The sequence below is a fragment of the Schistocerca serialis genome, chromosome 2 (assembly GCF_023864345.2).
Source record: "Schistocerca serialis cubense isolate TAMUIC-IGC-003099 chromosome 2, iqSchSeri2.2, whole genome shotgun sequence".
Taxonomy (NCBI): Eukaryota; Metazoa; Arthropoda; class Insecta; order Orthoptera; family Acrididae; genus Schistocerca; species Schistocerca serialis.
In genome coordinates this window covers 814,956,848-814,974,573 of record NC_064639.1, presented here as the reverse complement: position 1 = coordinate 814,974,573, position 17,726 = coordinate 814,956,848, and the positions used below count along the sequence as shown (strand labels likewise).

General features: G+C 43.0%; 1 pseudogene; it reads right to left on the bottom strand.

Moving 5' to 3' along the window:
* Positions 1-1,143: 1,143 nt before the first annotated feature.
* Positions 1,144-1,261, bottom strand: LOC126459715 (5S ribosomal RNA; annotated as a pseudogene).
* Between the last annotated feature and the right edge of the window lie 16,465 nt (positions 1,262-17,726).

The window sequence follows — 17,726 nt, the reverse complement described above, 5'->3', positions numbered from 1 at the left end:
TGTGAACCGTCGTCCTTCCGAATGCGAGTCCAGTTTGCTAACCACTGCGCCGCCTCGCTCGGTGCGTCGGTTTGTTTGCCGCTACAAGTAAAAATATTTTAGAGTAGAATTTTACGTGCTCATTCGACAGAGCGTTCCCACATTAGTCTGTTCCGATATTCCTTTTATCGATGTGTATTAATAGGGACATTAAAACACGAAAAGTAACCAGCATCCAGCAGCGACAGCACCGCCCTGCCCCGCACTGCCTGCTATTGCCCTGCAGAAGCGCAGCTCAGTCGCTGCTGGGGTACTGATTATTCTTCGTGTTTTGCTGTTCCTGCACTGGATTAATCTGAGACTGCTCTATCGAATGGGCACGTAAATTTTCACTTTAAAAATCATTTTGTTTGTAATGGGAGACATACTGACGCTTTCTCTTGACACTGGGTGTCGTATGGAAAATCAGATGAGCTGGATTTGTTTGGGCTGACTCGAGCTACACGTTGCAAAACTAAAGTGCAAATACGTGCCAAAACACTACAGAAAACGTGCCTGACGATCCACAGGAGATACACGTTTACATACGTTAGAATATTTCTGGATACTTTGCTAATCGGAAATGTCTGGCTTATGATTTGTATCGAAAAAGAGTAAAAATTGTTATTTGAAATATTTTACTGGATTTGCAATCTATCCAGTTTTACATAATTATTGGCAGTCATTTTAAGTTCTTTTCAGGTATATTAAGACCATTATTAGCCAATTTTTTGCCACTGCAGTATCACTTTGGTCAATTTCTATGGGCGTGAAGTGCCCATTATACAGTGATAGAGCACCATTAAGTTTCATTGGTGAAAGAATGCTGACTAAAAACATTGTTTTGTGACCTCAGAACCCTTGCAGCGATCCTACAGCGCCATGGCAGTTAAAACTATATTTAAGCCTTATACCGGATACATAGCACTCCGTCTTCAGGCCACAAGTGGCCCATCGGGACCATCCGACCGCCGTGTCATCCTAAATTGAGGATGCGGATAGGAGGGGCGTGTGGTCAGCACATCGCTCTCCCGGTCGTTATGATGGTATTCTTGACCGAAGCCGCAACTATTCGGTAGAGTAGCTCCTCAATTGGCATCACGAGGCTGAGTGCACCCCGAAAAATGGCAACAGCGCATGGCGGCCTGGATGGTCACCCATCCAAGTGCCGACCACGCCCGACAGCGCTTAACTTCGGTGATCTCACGTGAACCGGTGTATCCACTGCGGCAAGGCCGTTGCCCCTTACGCCACACATTAAGTGCATATTTTACGTGCGTACGTACGTTAACTTTGAACTTCTGGATCTTGCTAACTCGTCCGACCAGGCAACATGTTTCCATTATTCAGCAGTCTATTGTAGACGTTGCAGGGTCCACACGAGGCGTAAAGCTTTTGTGTCGTGCAGTCATCAAGGGTAAACGAGTGGGCCTTCGGCTCCGAAAGCCCGTATAGAGGATGTTTCGTTGAATGGTTCGCACGCTAACACTTGTTGATGGCCCAGCACAGAAAACTAGAGCAGTTTGGGGAAGGGTTGCACCTCATTCACGTTGAACGATTCTCTTCTGTCGTAGTTGATCCCGTTCTTTCAGGATCTTTTTCTTGCCAAAGTGATGTCAGAGATTTGATGTTTTACCGGATTCCTGGTCTTCACGGTACAGTCGGGAAATGGCCGAACGGGAAAATCCCTACTTCATCCCTGTCTCGGTGATGCTGTGTCCCATCGCTCGTGCACGGACTATAACGTCACGTTCAGACTCAAATCTTGATAACCCGCCATTGTAGCAGCATTGTAGCAGCATTGTAGCAGTAACCGATCTAACAACTGCGCCCGACACTTGTCTTATACTAGGCGTTGCCGACCGCAGTGCAGTATTCTGCCTGTTTACATATCTCTGTATTTTGAATACACATGCCTATACCAGTTTCTTTGGCGCTTCAGTGTATATACTGGTATGTATGTGTAAGGGACGATCAAAAATCTGCATTTCAGAGTGTGGCTGCAGCGTGTATGCAACGTACCGCGACTCCGATGCGGGTATATACGCACCGACATGGAGGCATGGAATTAGTGAGCCATTCGTGCCTTTCCCGCGCGCATGCGGTAAATGTGTAAATGTGAACTATGGCGACGTTATTATCAAATGGGTCCAAACAAGACTGACGCGCCATCATTCCTTTCTTGGCCGCCGCAAGACAAACACTGGTAGACATCCATCGGAGAATGAAGAATGTGTATGGGGCAGCATATCTGTCGAAAAGAACGTTGTGGAACGGTGTGCCAAGTTCCGTGCTGATCTCTATATTGCAAATGCCATAATACATAAATTACGCCAAATCAAATGGGAGACGTTCGATAACCCACCCAGCAGTCCTGATTTCTCCGAATGTGATTACCACGCCTTCGGTCCTTTAAAAAAAGGCGTTTAACGGTCGACGATTCCTGTCGGACTAGGATGTGCGTCAGACACCTACGGACTTCTTCACGCAGCAGGACCCAGTGTTTTGCCAAACGGGTATCTTCACCCTGGTGCGTCAGTAGGATGATTGCCTCAATGCTTCCGCCGATTTTGCCTGATTGACATACCGATTCTGGACTGTAAGCTCTTCGAACGGAAACTTTTTGGTCGCTCCGTATGTACGTATATTCCACACTTCCTCTATACATCTGGACAGATTTAATCCAAACTCGTTACACACAGCATTTACTGTCGGGAAGAAACCGCTGTGGGGTAAGAACCACCTACCAATCAAAGGTGCGGGATGGGAGTGAAAATGAAGTATAGTCCTCGACGCACAAATTCCCAGACTTTATTGATAAATCATAATATTTGAGACCCACCATGAACCATAGACCTTGCCGTTGGTGGGACGCTTGCGTGCCTCAGCGATACAGATAGCCGTACCGTAGGTGCAACCACAACGGAGGGGTATCTGTTGAGAGGCCAGACAAACGTATGGTTCCTGAAGAGGGGCAGCAGCCTTTTCAGTAGTTGCAGGGGCAACAGTCTGGATGATTGACTAATCTGGCCTTGTAACACTAACCAAAACGGCCATACTGAGCTGGTACTGTGAGCGGCTGAAAGCAAGGGGTAACTACGCCCGTAATTTTTCCCGAGGGCATGCAGCTTTACTGTATGGATAAATGATGATGGCGTCCTCTTGGGTAAAATGTTCCGGAGGTAAAATAGTCCCCCATTCGGATCTCTGGGCGGGGACTACTCAAGAGGACGTCGTTATCAGGAGAAAGAAAACTGGTATTCTACGGATCGGAGCGAGGAATGTCAGATCCCTTAATCGGGCAGTTAGGTTAGAAAAAGTAAAAAGGGAAATGGATAGGTTAAAGTTAGATATAGTGGGAATTAGTGAAGTTCGGTGCCAGGAGGAACAAGACTTCTGGTCAGGTGAATACAGGGTTATAAATAGAAAATCAAATAGGGGTAATGCAGGAGTAGGTTCAAGAATCATGAAAGAAGGTTGTATACATGGAAGAAGCCTGGTGATACTGGAAGCCCCAGATAGATTATATAATGGTAAGACAGAGATTCAGGAACCAGGTTTTAAATTGTAAGACATTTCCAAGGGCAGATGTGGACTCTGACCAAAATCTATTGGTTACGAACTGTAGATTAAAACTGAAGAAACTGCAAAAAGGTGGCAATTTAAGGAGATGGGACCTGGATAATCTGACAAAACCAGAGGTTGTACAGAGGTTCAGGGAGAGCATAAGGGAACAATTGACAAGAATGGGTGAAAGAAATACAGTAGACGAAGAATGGGTAGCTTTGAGGGAAGAAATACTGAATTTAATTGATGAAAGGAGAAAATACAAAAATGCAGTAAATGAAGCAGGCAAAAAGGAAAACAAAGGTCTCAAAAATGAGATCGACAGGAAGGGCAAAACGGCTAAGCAGGCATGGCCAGAGGACAAATGTAAGGATGTAGAGGCTTATCTCACTAGGGGTAAGATAGATACTGCCTACAGGAAAATTAAAGAGACCTTTGGAGAAAAGAGAACCACTTGTATGAATATCAAGAGCTCAGATGGAAACCCAGTTCTAAGCAAAAGAGGGAAAGCAGGATGGAGGAAGGAGTATATAGAGGGTATATACAAGGGCGATGTAGGAAATATTATGGAAATGGAAGAGGAAGTAGATGAAGATGAAATGGGAGATATGATAGTGCGTGAAGAATTTGACAGAGCACTGAAAGACGTAAGTCGAAATAAGGCCCCGGGATTAGGTAACATTCCATTAGAACTACCGACAGCCTTGGGAAAGCCAGTCCTGACAAAACTCTACCATCTGGTGAGCAAAATGTATGAGACGGGCGAAATACCCTTAGACTTCAAGAAGAATATAACAATTCCAATCCCAAAGAAAGCAGGTGTTGACAGATGTGAAAATTACCGAACTATCAGTTTAATAAGTCACGGCTGCAAAATACTAACACGAATTCTTTACAGACGAATGGAAAAACTGGTAGAAGCCGACCGCAGAAATGTTGGAACACGTGAGGCAATACCGACCCTACGACTTATCTTAGAAGATAGATTACGAAAAGGCAAACCTACGTTTATAGCATTTGTAGACTTAGAGAAAACTTTTGACAATGTTTACTGGAATACTCTCTTTCAAATTCTGAAGGTGGCAGGGGTGAAATACAGGGAGCGAAAGGCTATTTACAATTTGTACAGAAACCAGATGGCAGTTATAAGAGTCGGGGGACATGAAAGGGAAGCAGTGGTTGGGAAGGGAGTCAGACAGGGTTGTAGCCTTTCCCAAATGTTATTCAATCTGTATATTGAGCAAGCAGTGAAGGAAACAAAAGAAAAATTTGGAGTAGGTATTAAAATCCATGGAGAAGAAATAAAAACTTTAAGGTTCGCCGATTACATTGTAATTCTGTAAGACACAGCAAAGGACTTGGAAGAGCAGTTGAACGGAATGGACAGTGTCCTGAAGGGAGGATATAAGATGAGCATCAACAAAAGCAAAACGAGGATAATGGAATGTAGTCGAATTAAATCGGGTGAAGCTGAGGGAATTAGATTAGGAAATGAGACACTTAAAGTAGTAAAGGAGTTTTGCTATTTGGGGAGCAAAATAACTGATGATGGTCGAAGTAGAGAGGATATAAAATGTAGACTGGCCATGGCAAGGATAGTGTTTCTGAAGAAGAGGAATTTGTTAACATCGAGTATAGATTTAAGTGTCAGGAAGTCATATCTAAAAGTATTTGTATGGAGTGTAGCCATGTATGGAAGTGAAACGTGGACGATAAATAGTTTGGACAAGAAGAGAACAGAAGCTTTCGAAATGTGGTGCTACAGAAGAATGCTGAAGATTAGATGGGTATATCACATAACTAATGAGGAGGTATTGAATAGGATTGGGGAGAAGAGGAGTTTGTGGCACAACTTGACTAGAAGAAGGGATCGGTTGGTAGGACATGTTCTGAGGCATCAAGGGATCACCAATTATGTATTGGATGGCAGCGTGGAGGGTAAAAATCGTAGAGGGAGACCAAGAAATGAATACACTAAGCAGATTCAGATGGATGTAGGCTGCAGTACGTACTGGGAAATGAAGAAGCTTGCACAGGATAGAGTAGCATGAAGAGCTGCATCAAACCAGTCTCAGGACTGAAGACCACAACAACAACAGTATTTGAGAATGTGAGTAGTTAGTTACTTGCAACAAACTTTACACCATTTCAAACCTTTACGAAACTTCTTCTCGCTGATAATCCCTCCAAAATGATGACAGGAAAAATTTTTATCGCTTACTATGTTCATGCAATGAAACTGCCGCATCAGGCATTAGTTTTAATTTGTTGCTTCTTCACTACTTACTGTATTCGCGACACCTAGCCAGTCTACATTGCTAAACGGTTAACCTGGTTCACGGTACACAGTCCCTCTAATGGGTTGCCTATCTAACGGCTCCCAGAAGTAATGGAAATCTGATATTCAATATCTGATATAATTATTGACCGAATTAAAAAATTTAAAGTGCTGTTATAACCTACTCATTAAGAGATATAATCTTCTGTTAAAGGTTTAACTCAGTAAGGCAAGTTTTCCAGTTAAGAACTGTGTATAGGCAGTGTAACTCATGACGCTCTAATTACGTGGACTTCCACCAAGCTTTAGATATAATTTCAATCCTTCAGAAACTTTTTCTGGCTAACTCCTCGACAAAATGATGGAAGGAAGAAAGTTTATTGCTTAGTTCCTCAGTATATTTTCGCTATTCACGCAGTAAAACTTTATTAACAGGCATGACATTGTGAAGATAGTATCCGCGTGTACCACTGAATGTACATGCAAGATTATAGCTTTGGCGAACACATAGTTCTGGAGATATGTCGTCATAAACATTGAGATGCATGAAAAATTATCTTTTGCTTAAAATGGAGCGGTAATTACTCAGATTATATGCGTCCTGTATTTGATAATGAGAGGAATTTGCGACTTTCAACAATTTCAGATGTTTCATAGACCGTTTATCAATTACAAGTGTAATGTAAAACATTTTCCACATTAACTCATTTCTGAAGTAATCAGATGTTCAGAGCTGTTTTACACTTGGGAGTTCGATTCTTTGAAGAATCAGGGGTGGGGGTTTACTGGCACTTGTCTAGATGATACTCCTACGTGGCACTAACACAGGTGTGTAGTACTCGTTTATTTAAATAAACTTTCCACAGTTGTTCCGACATTGTCGGTGAACTCGTGAGCGATTTATTCTTAATTTGATTTGTTAGATTTATTGAATTATTTGTTTTTAAATCCGCACAGGTTTCTAATGGTTCTTCTCAACTTAACAGTCATTATATGATGTGATGCGAAGGATCTGAAGTTTTAACTTACGCATATATATATATATATATATATATATATATATATATATATATATATATATATATATATATATATATATATACAGGGTGTTTCAAAAATGACCGGTATATTTGAAACGGCAATAAAAACTAAACGAACAGCGATAGAAATACACCGTTTGTTGCAATATGCTTGGGACAACAGTACATTTTCAGGCAGACAAACTTTCGAAATTACAGTAGTTACAATTTTCAACAACAGATGGCGCTGCGGTCTGGGAAACTCTATAGTACGACATTTTCCACATATCCACCATGTGTAGCAATAATATGGCGTAGTCTCTGAATGAAATTACCCGAAACCTTTGACAACGTGTCTGGCGGAATGGCTTCACATGCAGATAAGATGTACTGCTTCAGCTGTTCAATTGTTTCTGGATTCTGGCGGTACACCTGGTCTTTCAAGTGTCCCCACAAAAAGAAGTCACAGGGGTTCATGTCTGGCGAATAGGGAGGCCAATCCACGCCGCCTCCTGTATGTTTCGGATAGCCCAAAGCAATCACACGATCATCGAAATATTCATTCAGGAAATTAAAGACGTCGGCCGTGCGATGTGGCCGGGCACCATCTTGCATAAACCACGAGGTGTTCGCAGTGTCGTCTAAGGCAGTTTGTACCGCCACAAATTCACGAAGAATGTCCAGATAGCGTGATGCAGTAATCGTTTCGGATCTGAAAAATGGGCCAATGATTCCTTTGGAAGAAATGGCGGCCCAGACCAGTACTTTTTGAGGATGCAGGGGCGATGGGGCTGCAACATGGGGCTTTTCGGTTCCCCATATGCGCCAGTTCTGTTTATTGACGAAGCCGTCCAGGTAAAAATAAGCTTCGTCAGTAAACCAAATGCTGCCCACATGCATATCGCCGTCATCAATCCTGTGCACTATATCGTTAGCGAATGTCTCTCGTGCAGCAATGGTAGCGGCGCTGAGGGGTTACGGCGTTTGAATTTTGTATGGATAGAGGTGTAAACTCTGGCGCATGAGACGATACGTGGACGTTGGCGTCATTTGAACCGCAGCTGCAACACGGCGAACGGAAACCCGAGGCTGCTGTTGGATCACCTGCTGCACTAGCTGCGCGTTGCCCTCTGTGGTTGCCGTACGCGGTCGCCCTACCTTTCCAGCACGTTCATCCGTCACGTTCCCAGTCCGTTGAAATTTTTCAAACAGATCTTTTATTGTATCGCTTTTCGGTCCTTTGGTTACATTAAACCTCCGTTGAAAACTTCGTCTTGTTGCAACAACACTGTGTTCTAGGCAGTGGAATTCCAACACCAGACAAATCCTCTGTTCTAAGAAATAAACCATGTTGTCTACAGCACACTTGCACGTTGTGAACAGCACACGCTTACAGCAGAAAGACGACGTACAGAATGGCGCACCCACAGACTGCGTTGTTTCTATATCTTTCACATCACTTGCAGTGCCATATGTTGTTGAAAATTGTAACTACTGTAATTTCGAAAGTTTGTCCGCCTCAAAATGTACTGTTGTCTCAAGCATATTGCAACAAACGGTGTATTTCTATCGCTGCTCGTTTAGTTTTTATTGCCGTTTCAAATATACCGGTCATACAGTTCACCCTGTATATATAATACCATCTGCAAACAAGCGCGCGAGTCAGAAAGGACGTTCTGAAATTTTCAGATTACTCGTATTTTGCTGTTGTCATTGCAATTGTTCTCTTTATGGCTATCATTTGTGGCAGTATCAACGTTACACGCATAGGTCTCTTGATACCTAACGTTTACTGAATGTTTTGGATAGGTGTATGATGTAGCACCATTATTACAGCGTTATATATTTTAAATGCGAAGTTTGTGTATATGTTTGTTACGCTAAAACGGCTGGACGGATTTTGATCAAATTTGACATGGAGATAGCTTACATCATGGATTAACACACAGGCTACTTTTAAAAGTGTGTAGTGCTATTTGTAGGATGTGACGTGAAATATGGTGTAATAATTACACTTAGAAAAAGCTATTTACTCTTTGACTTTTGAACTTCAACATATTTGTGAAAACGCTTTTATTGTTTAATACCTCCTACATAATAGGATTCAACGTAATGAATACAATGCGTATACAACCCACAAATCCATACTTCCACACAACCCCGGTGCATTTTGGCTGCTGAGCGTCAGTCATGTCTTAAAGTTTTTGAAATGGTTGAAGAGTGACAACGACGGTGTCATTTAAACACTGTACGACAGAGAGACGTTGTGCCTTTACACGTAGAACGTGGTAGGCTTTTAGTGAAGCTGGATTTGATTACGATATCCGAGCGTATCCGCTGGTAACACGCAAACACATGAGGGATGGTTGGTTTTGGGGGAAGAGACCAAACAGCGAGGTCATCGGTCTCATCGGAGTAGGGAAGGACAGGGAAGGAAGTCGGCCGTGCCCTTCCAGAAGAACCATCCCGGCATTTGCCTGGAGCGATTTAGGGAAATCACGGAAAACCCGTATGCGAGTTCAGTGTGCTAACCACTGCGCCACCTCGCTCGGTAACACATGAGGGAGGATGACGTTGTCGCACGTACAAATATTGTAAAATTTGCGCTGTACTGAACTAGAAATTGCTTATTTTCTTCTTCCGGTGTCCACTCCCGATAGCTGAGTGGTCAGTGCGACGGAATGCCGTCCAAAGGGACCCGGTTCGATTTCCGGCTGGGTCGGAGATTTTCTCCGCCTAGGGAGTGGGTATTGTATTGTCCCATCGATCGACGCGCGAGTCGCCGAAGTGGCGTCAACTCAAAAGACTTGCCCCAGGCGACCGACCCGACGGGAAGTCCTAGCCATACGGCATTTCATTTCATTTCTTCTTCGAGTTAGTATGTTCGTTACTCCTTCACACTGAAACGGCTGGGTGGATTTGGATGAACTTTGGAATGGAGGTAGCCTCTCCCTTGAACTAATACACAGGCCATCTTTTATTCCTAAATAATCACTATTCCCGTGGGATGGGTAACGTGACTAAAAAGTCATCCATGAAAGTTAAATATTAAATGAGTGCATTAAATTTAGCGTACAGATTAGTTTTTTTCCTTTACTATAGGAGTGACTTGTGTGCGATATGTATCATGTCATCTTCTCCCTTCGTCTCAAGATTTGCTGTTTCTTTTTTTAATTTTCTCCCGATATCGCCTGTTTTGCTGGTCCGCACGTGGATCGTACCTAAATATCTGCAAGACATAGTTTTTGCGATGGTGAATATGCGTAGATAGTGAGTTTCGGCATTAATCGAGGGTAAGACCGCCGGAAGCAGCTATTCGTCTGCGCCACATCATCGCCAATGAAGGCAGGCATGTCAAACATCTCATAACCTAAATCCGAGCATGTGTAGTGACGTTTACATCTTGAATAAAGTGTGTGCACGCGGTAGTTTGTAACTAATTTAGATTTCTTTATATAGTTCAATAATTGTCACCCCATACCTATAATGGAGGTGTTCCACGTGTTGCCCTCACATTTGAGACCTACATCGCCACTCGCCTCTCCAGTGAGCTACGCAGACTACCAAATATCCCCCGATCGTCTGATAAACCTTGATAAGATTGTCCAGTTCTTCAACTGTATAAACGGCAGTGCTGTACATATCACTTCTGAGATGACCCCAGTCAGAAAAATTCAGAGCTCTGAGGTTAGGCGACCTTGGAGGCCAAGGTACAGGCTGTGTTCGACCAGTCCATTTTGGATCATATTATCGCTTCCATTGTCGTCGAATACTGGCAGCAAACTGTGACCGTACCTCATCATATATAAACCACAGTTCCCAACGTTGTGCGAGGTAAGGTAGGCTATGGGTGAAACGTGATCCCAAGTAGATAGGGACTCAATCCAAAAGTTAACATTTTAAATACATTTGTAATAACTAGGACAACCGTTCATTCTGAAGTCATTGGCGTCTCGCAACCCCATTATCGCAGTTACGGCTCGTTTGCAGACTCCATATGTACAGGGTGTTCAGAAACAAGCTGAAAAGCTTGTAAGATTGTTGCAGGGTAGGTTGTGCCGAGAAAAAATTGTTCAGAAAAAAATGGGATACGTTGCACCGTTTCCGAGCTAATTAGCATTGAAGTTAGCCAATAAGGTCGTTGCGCTCGCAAATTCAAGCGGCCCGCCAGACATGGTGTAGCCAGACGTGTTCCTCGCTTGGTCTCCTAAAAGCGAATAAAAGAGCAATACAATAATTGGACACGGGACGGTACTAAGCATCGAAATCCGAACCAAAGGCTGAGCAGCCTCGTGCGCTATGAGAACAGTTGACACTAATTCTTTCTGGCGGGCCGCTGGAGCGCGCGGAAAGGCCTGATTGGCTAACTTCGATGCTAATTAAGTTGGAAACGGCACAATGTATCGAATTTTTTTCTTAATTATTTCTGAGCACAGCCTACCTTGCAACACCCTCACAAGATTTCCAGACTTTCTGACTATCCCGTTTAACGAAGTTTATTGTAACATTGGTAGATAACAAAAAATAAATCTCATGTTGCTCATAGGTTGGTGCAGATATTTTCATCTGATGCCACATCAGTGACGGCCCTGTCAGTTTAAGCCGACAGTACCACCTGTAACCGAACACAGGTCCACCGCGTGAACGCCACCATACAGCTTCAGAGGAGGATTATTATCTTTGTGACATGAATAAAAGCTCAAGGAAAGGCAACTAACATTAGAGGCAGGAAGGGGTCGCTAAATGATATATCGTATGTGTGTAAAAATGTTGTCGAACTGGCTCTGAGAAGATTTATGGGGAACGTAAACTTCGCGCAGTAACTGTTCCCTTTCATGTGTCAGGCAGCATACGCACACTGGAGAGGTCAGCTAGCGGCATGTGTGGGCGGGCGATGGAGGAGCGTCTCCAGCAGGACTTTCCGCGGAGAGGTGAACGGCCGCCGGTAACGTGCCGACTCATTCGCTGCTAGGCGACCTCCTCCCAGTCGGTACAGCACGCAAGAAACCCCAGTCCAAACCGTTTCCGAGAAAAGCTCGCTAAGGCAGTCGACTTCTTCTCCCCAGCACTCAAGGTGGAGCCAGCAACGACCTGGCCTGCTTTTTGTTCCGTCTAATTAACCGCGCCAGCTTGATTACCATTACTGTTCTTTATAGTGGGCTGACAATAGTCCGAGCTGACCTGGAATCCATCTGCTGCGTCCTATAGCTGCGGTGGAGGCCCAACTGTTTGGAATTCTACTCTAGAACTCTACATGACCCAATGCCGAATATCGGATCAGATTTGTGATTGGAATTGCAACTTCCTTTCAGAAAGAATAGAAACATGTCATTCTTAACGGGGCGAAACAGGCGCAACTAAAAGGAGCTTCAAGAGTACACCAGGGAAGTATTTTATGTCCATTACTGTTCATTAAAGGGGCATTCATGGGATACATCGATGGAGCATTACTTTCACAACAGAAAGCAAATGATCTCATCGACAGACTGTGTCACATATTTGAAGCTATCCACAGAATGCGAGCAACGCAACATATTGGGTTTCACAGCTATCGGTACTGGGCCCACTTTCGTCTTTAACCAAATCAATGAACTTCCAACAACTTTTGTTTTTGGTCGGTTAAGATTTTCGTAACTCTGTCCCGAATTTTTTCAAAGGTAATTCCGGATGCCTATTTGTCCCGGATTTAACAATCAGAAAACGATTCTTCACGAACTGATTTCACTTGTATCGATATATTCTATACAGTGAAAAGTGCAAGTGAAATGTTGAAACAAATGTGGTCGAGAAAACGCCGAAAATCGGTCATCTGTAGTATATGGAGACATCTGCAGGACGACACATGAATTAACAATCTTGCTAACTGCCACTCAAGATGCTTCATAAATAAAAGAAGCAAAAAGCGTACGGGAAAAAACAAACTTCCTTTAATTTATCTGCAAAGACGGAATATGAATTTTTAAGAAACTAAGGAACGAAGGAAAACGACAAAGAGAGCATATGTCTTCTGTACACTCTAAATTACATCAGACTGTATTGAGTGCTACGTAGTGTTACGCCGTGTTGCATTGGTTTAGTTGCTTTTCCTCATCCATAACCACATTTACCAGCGAAAAGAACTTCGAAGAAACTTCAGTAAAATATGACAAAATTAATTTCCACTCATCAGTGACAGTAGTTCTTCATACACTAAAATAAAAGTGAGATGCTATACATGTCCTCTTAGTTTCTCAATAAGCCACTGTAGACGTGGTGATATATTCGTACAATCCCACTTAAATAGTGAGGAACATAAGAGAACAGTCTCCACAGCAGCGACTGGTTCAACACTAACGTCATTCTTTGAAACTGAGAAACTTCGTGTTCAGGAGCAGAGATTTGTTTCAACTGCAGGAATCGTATCATATCATACGATCTAGCACAATCACAATTTGAGATCTAGGGATTGTACATCGAAGCTTCTGCAAGCAACAGTAGAGCCTACATTTGTACGTGCACATACAAAAACAAAGAGCATAGCTCCCCAAGCTTCAGATATGTTGTGGTGTGATTTGGAAACTAAACTTAACTCCGTCAGGACAGGTCTTGGAAGGCCCAACGGTACCGACCGGCCGTCGTGTCAACCTCAGACCACAGGCGTCACTGGACGCGGATATGGAGGGGGATCTGATCAGCACATTGCTCTCCCGGCCGTATGTCAGTTTACGAGACTGGAGCCGCTACTTCTCAATCAAGTAGCTCGTCAGTTTGCCTCACAAGGGCTGAGTGCAACCCGCTTGCCGACAACGCTCGGCAGACCAGATGGCCACCCATCCAAGTGCTAGCCCAGCCCGACAGCGCTTCGGTGATCTGACGGGAACCGGTGTTACCACTGCGGCAAGGCTGTTGACGTGATTTGGAAAAGGTAACATTTATTTCACTTATGACAGATGCATCTAACCACGAAGATATTAAGGTTTCGCTCTCCTTGTTAGATATTTTGATTACAAAGCCGGTGTAAAAGTAAGACTATCTCAATTAAAATATTTGGCTGAAGAAACAGCAGCTGTTGTGAGAGACTATTTAACAGACTGCGTCAGAGCAAATGTTCTAGAAGAAAATGTTGTTGGACCTTGTGCTGATAGCGCTCAAGATAGTGGAGTCTCTCTTCTGCCTTTCTGACCCTAATGCTGCTATAGAAAGTGTATTTTCACACACGAATAATATATGGACCAGTGACAAAGCACAGTTTGCTGTAGAAACTATGGAAGCAGTGTTAGTGACTAGAAAGAATTATGATGAAACTTGTGTTGAACTTTTTTCATATGCTGTTAAAGAATAGAACCAAGCTGAAGAAAATTCACTGCTCTAATGAATACAGTTGATCCTCTCGCACACCTTCACTTCGTCTTAGAAGGTGATAATACACTGTAAATGCATGTACTTTTCGTAACTTAAAGTGATACTTTGTATTTATTACATTTGATTAGGCCTTTTTTATTTTTGTAATGTGCCCCGAATAGGGGTCTGAAAAATACTGTCACCTTGCTTTAAATTGCAGGTGCCGTTGGCACAAGTTTATGTAATTTATGGACCAAAGTAAACCTTGCCACACGCGGATCAGATAATAGCTGGAGAGTCTTGCAATTGGTTCACAACAAACGGAAATGACATCCCAGACCGTCGCTCCTGGTTGTCGGGCAGTATGGACCGCTGTCCAGGTACGCTCCAGACAAGTCTTCGGTCATCCATCTAATTAAATAGTGTAGAATTGTCTTCAGTGATGAGTTCCGCTTCGAGCTGAGCCCCGATGAGCAACGAAGACCTGTCTGGAGACACCTCGCACAGCGATGGGGTACTTACCTGACTATTATCCGCCAACGGCCCGACAACCTTTCTCTTCTTAGCAGGGCCCCTTTGGTTGTCATCCACGGCACCCTCACAGCACAGCGGTACGTCAACGATATTCTGAGCCCCGTTTTGTTGCCTTTCATGGCAAGCCACCCTGGGCATACGTTTCAGTAAGGTAATACCCGCCCACACAAGGCGAGAGTTGCTACTGCTTGTCTTCGTACTTGCCAAGCCCCACCTTGGCCATCAACGTCGTCGGATCTCTCAACAACATCAAGAGCATTATGGGTAGGGCCCTCCAACCAGCTCGGGATTTTAACGATATAACGCGCCAGTTGAAAAGAATTCGTGACAACATCCCTCAGGAGGACATTCAACAATTCCGTCAATCAATACGAAGCCGAATAACTACTTACATAATGGCCGGACGCGGACCGATGCGTTATTGGCTTGCTCAATTTGTGAAGCTCTTTCTCTTGAATAAATTACCTAACTTTTTGAAATTGTAATCATTTGTTTGTCTGTACTTGTACATCACATCTAACGTTTTCCATCCCATTCGCATATTTGCTTCATGGTGCGCCATCTTTTTGTCTAAGAGTGTATTTCCAAAACCACCTCACACGTTAAGGATCTGTTATATTGTTTTGTAAAAGAAAATAGCTTCTTGTAGAAACTTGTCAAAGTGATTTCCATGAACTGTTTACTGATGAATTTTTTATATGATATACAATGAAAAATGTAGTTGTGAACAAATAAATGTAGCGTGTGCCACGATCCAGCGCCGCCTAGTAGTTTAGTCAACTCGGTTTCCTGTTTTTTCTTTGGTAGCAGACTGCACTCGTCTGATACAATGTATCTACTGAACAATTTTATAAGATCGACATAACGTAGGTAAGCTAGAAAACGGTATTCTACTCATTATACTATGTCTGTAATAAGGGTGGAATATGGTACATTTTCACATATTACGATACCAGTTTTGTATTGTATTTTATAACCTTTAAAAATGACAGAATGTCGAAATGTTTAGGGTGGTTTTGGAAATAATAAAGAGTGTGGTCAAGACATCTGAAAGCTATTACAAGAGTAGTGGAATCAAGCCGATTCTGGTGCAATTTTAATTCACTGAAGATGGCGGATCTTCCCCCACACTTCCCCCTCTCCTTTCTACCTCCTTCTTCCCCTCGCTGATTCTGTGCTACTTTTGATAGTAAATTAATTTATTAATTAAATTGATTAAATTTATTATCCCCTCCCCCTGCGAAATCCCCAGCTCATCCCTTCCCCTCTCGAAAAATTACAATTAAAGCATCTCTCACTATGGTCACATAAACACAAGAGTGTTGGCTTACTGTCATACAAGTTTTCTTCTGTGACTGTGCACCAAATTGTAAATAAAGTGTTCGTGCAGCAGGAGCCAGCAGTAACAATATTGTGTGCATAAGCCTTTTAAGGTCTTGGAATTCTTACTCTCAGTTTCCAGTACACACACACTTTAATCGGTTTCTGACAACACAAATTAGCTTTAGTTGAACTATGATCTGTACTAACACAATATAAAACAAAAAACTTTTTTTTCTTGTAGACCTTGCTGCCTTGTCTAGAGTTCAGAGCGAAGTTATGTACTGTGCTGCAAAGGTATGAGAACTAGCTCCCAACTAGGTAAAACAGGAAATTAGGAATCCCAACCACAGAAACACAAAATTTAAAAAATTACCTCACGAGCCACTAGTTCTACGAATTATCTACAAATTTGGATTCAGAGATTGAAAAATTCTCTTAGTTGCATGGCAAGTAAGCGTATTCATTGGAAATCTGCATGAGAAATAAAAATGTACCGTAAACAGGACTATGTACTAGAGTTATTCAATGATTAAACAGACAAATAACTATGCAGAAACAATTGTTTATTAAAGCAGTACAACTTTTGTCTATTTTTCCACGTAGTACCTAACAACTTCTATGCGCTTGTCCCATTTTCTTACGAGTCTTCTTATCCTCTCAGCGAAGAGTCTTTACACTGCCTCGAAGCCAGTTTTGAACTTTTTCCTTTACCTCTTTGTTGCCTATGAACTTCCCACTTAGAGCTTCTTTCATCGGGTCAAACAGATAAAAACCCGAAGCGGCAAGGTGAGGGCTGTAAGAAGGATGAGGTAGGAATTGCCAATCCACTTTGGCAGTAGTTTCCAGCGTGAGTTGAAACTATTAAGTCGAGCGTTGTTTTGAAGAAGCAGCACTTTTCTCTGTCGGCCTGGAAATTTCCTCTTCACCGCGAATTTAACTTCGCTATCACTGATGCTTGAGTAATATATACTGCTTGAACCTCCAAAAAGTCTCAGAAAATTGGACCGTGGCACTCACAAAGATAGTCAAAATAGCCTTACCAGCCGAGGGTAGTGTCTTGAATATCTTACGGATAGGCGAGTCATTATTTTTCTACCACATGCTTTGACCCTCGGTCTCCGACTCAAACTGAAGTATCCAAGTTTCATCACGGGTTAAAATCCTATCCAAAAATGGATCACCTTCGTTATTGAAATAGTATCTGAGTTAAGTGCGAAATGTGTGCTCCTTATGCTGAACGGTAAGCTCTCTGGGAACTCAACTTGTACAAGTCTTACAGCAGTTCAGTCTGTTTTCAAAGATGCAATGAGTTGTGCCAAGGATTAGCCGAGCGGTCTAAGGCGCTACAGTCATGGGCTGTGCGGCTGGTCCCGGCGGAGGTTCGAGTCCTCCCTCGGGCATGGGTGTGTGTGTTTGTCCTTAGGATAATTTAGGTTAAGTAGTGTGTAAGCTTAGGGACTGATGACCTTAGCTGCTAAGTCCCATAAGATTTCACACACATTTGTTTGTTAGTTGTACCAATACTTTCTCAGTATTTTTCTGCAGTTAGTTTGAATGGGGATCGCTGGTCTTATTCGATAAGTGAAGCAATACGAGCTTGCAACACTGAGCTGCATCCTGGTACTGGAGGCACGAGCAGTCTTCGTTGGTTACATTTTTGTGGTCAC